Genomic DNA, 3,094 nt, shown 5'->3' on the forward strand with positions numbered 1-3,094 from the left:
GAAGGAAGAGGTTGCCAGACTTGGCGCTTTGATGGAGCAACTTCTTGCTGCTCAGAATCAACCTGCTCAACCGCCTGCAACTCCTGTTCAGAGGACTGTCGTCTCTAAGATTGTAGCTCCGACCGTGCCAGCCTCCAGTGCTCATTTTGCGTCTCACGCAATGCCAGCCGGGTTCCCTTGGGGTATGCCTCCGGGTTTCATGCCTGATCTGCCTGCTCCAACTTTTGCTCATATGCCGGCATCTAGCCCGGTCCCTATTGCTGCTCCTCCTGTCGTGCATACCATGCCGAGGGTAGACGACACCATCTATCATTCCGAGCCGTCTGAGGGCCCGGATGTTAATGAGAAGATGGACGCTATGAATGACCAATTCCTTGAGCTGAGGAAGGAATTGAAGACCCTCAGAGGTAAAGATCTTTTCGGCAAGTCTGCTGCCGAGTTGTGCCTTGTTCCCGGAGTCAAAATACCAATCAAATTCAAAGTACCTGACTTTGAAAAATATAAGGGAAACACCTGTCCACTTGCTCACCTGGTCATGTACGCCAGGAAGATGTCAACCCAAACTGATAATGATCAGCTGTTGATACATTATTTTCAGGACAGTCTGTCCGGCGCTGCGCTCAGATGGTACATGAGTTTGGACAGTGCTAATATCCGATCCTTCAACGATCTTGACGAAGCCTTCGTCAAGCAATATAAGTACAACGTCGATATGGCTCCTGACCGTGATCAGCTCAGGGCCATGTCCCAGAAGGACAAGGAGACATTCAAGGAGTACGCCCAGAGGTGGCGAGAGCTGGCTGCTCAAATTACTCCACCGCTAGAGGAGAAAGAAATGACTAAGATCTTCCTGAAGACTCTTAGCTCATTTTATTACGAGCGGATGGTAGCAAGCGCCCCCTCCGATTTCACCGAGATGGTGAACATGGGGATGCGACTTGAGGAAGGTGTCCGTGAAGGACGGTTAGCCAAAGATGAGAGCTCTTCTTCTAAACGGTATGGGGCGTTTAAGAAGAAGGATGGGGAGGCACATGCTGTGCAATCCCATGCCAAGCCCAGAAGACCCTCTGTTCAGAGGAAGCCTGCACGGCGCAACAGCAATCAGCACCAGGTGGCTCATATAGCACCTGTATTCAGAGACAGTGCTCAATACCAGCAACCTCAACATCAGCATCAACAGCAATCGCAGTATCAGCAACAACAGCGTCCACAGCAACAAGCTTACCAGCCTCGTGGAAGTACAACCAACCAAGCTAATTTGAATTATGATAGGAAGAAGATCAGCTTTGATCCAATTCCTATGTCATATGCAGAGCTTTATCCTTCCTTGTTGGAAAGGAAGTTGGTTAGTCCCAGAGATCCTCCTGCCGTGCCTGTAAATCCCCAATGGTGGTACAAACCAGACCAACACTGTGTTTATCATTCCGGTGCTCCGGGTCATAACATTGAGAATTGCTATCCACTCAAGACTAAGGTTAAAGACCTTATGAGATGTGGAATTTTGAGCTTTGAAGATTCAGGCCTGAATGTCACCAAGAACCCATTGCCCGCGCATGGGAAATATGTTAATATGGTCCAGGGATGCCCTGGGAAATACAAGGTCAAATATGTAAGCCATATTAGACAGTCATTGGTCGAATTACATCGGTTGCTGTGTCAGTACAGCCACATGGAGCATGACCACGACAAGTGCCGTATTTGTTCAGTTAACCGTCTGGGTTGCAATCAGGTACGAAGAGAGCTTCAAGAACTGCTAGATGAGGGAACCATTGAGATCCTCCAGAATCGCAATGTGGATGAAGATGAGCCGGAGGTGAACGTTATTTCACCGGTGTTCAAATTACCCGAGCCTGTTGTTATTCGCTATGATAGTAGCAAGCCGAAGGTCTCTCCGTCTTTGGTAATCAAGCCTACAGGCCCTGTGCCTTATGCTTCTGATAGAGTCTTGCCGTTCAGGTATAATCCCGTTGCTGTGCAAGATGGGGTAGAAATGCCTTTGCCTTCAACGTCTGTAACCAACATTGCTGATGTGAGCGGGTTGACCTGTAGTGGTCGCGTGTTTTCTGCACCTCTCAAGGCTCCTGTTGCTTCTGATGCTGTTGAGCGTCCAGTTGGGACGGCTGTGAATATTCAGAATCCGGCACTTGATGTTGCCAGACAACCCTCCTCCTCTGTACAAAAGGCTCATACTTCTTCAGTTGGCCCGAGTGGCATTATGAATGAAGAATCTGATGAGATGCTGAAGCTCATCAAAAAGAGTGAGTACAACGTTGTAGACCAGCTTCTACAAACGCCATCCAAGATTTCCATTTTATCTCTGCTGTTGAATTCAGAACCCCATAGGGAGGCTCTGCAGAAGGTTTTGGATTTGGCGTACGTTGATCACGACGTCACGATTGAGCAATTTGACAGTATTGTTGCAAACATTACCGCTTGCAACACTTTGAGTTTCTGTGACGCTGATCTCCCTGAGGAGGGAAGAGACCACAACATGGCTTTACACATCTCTCTGAATTGCAAATCTGATGCCATGTCCAACGTGCTGGTGGACACTGGATCATCTCTGAATGTATTGCCAAAAACCACGCTCTCCAAGTTGTCATATCAGGGTCCTCCTATGAGGCAGAGTGGTGTTGTTGTGAAAGCATTTGATGGGTCGCGTAAAACTGTGATTGGGGAAGTCGATCTCCCAATCAAGATTGGACCTAGTGACTTCCAAGTTACCTTCCAAGTAATGGATATACACCCATCTTATAGCTGTCTCTTAGGCAGACCATGGATTCACGAGGCTGGCGCCGTGACATCCACCCTACACCAGAAGCTGAAATTTGTGAAGAACAAGAAACTGGTTGTGGTAGGGGGAGAAAAGGCTCTCCTGGTTAGCCACTTGTCTTCTTTCTCGTATATTGACGCTGAGGATGAAGTTGGAACGCCGTTCCAAGCTTTATCTATTGATGAACCAATTGAGAAGAAGTCGCCATCATTTGCTTCCTACCAAGATGTGAAACTGGCCATTGAATGTGGTGCAGTAGCTGGTTTAGGGAAGGTGATTGAGCTTGAAGACAACAGATCCCGGGCTGGCATTGGCTATTCG

Source organism: Lathyrus oleraceus, chromosome 3, assembly GCF_024323335.1.
Source record: "Lathyrus oleraceus cultivar Zhongwan6 chromosome 3, CAAS_Psat_ZW6_1.0, whole genome shotgun sequence".
In the NCBI taxonomy this organism is placed as follows: Eukaryota; Viridiplantae; Streptophyta; class Magnoliopsida; order Fabales; family Fabaceae; genus Lathyrus; species Lathyrus oleraceus.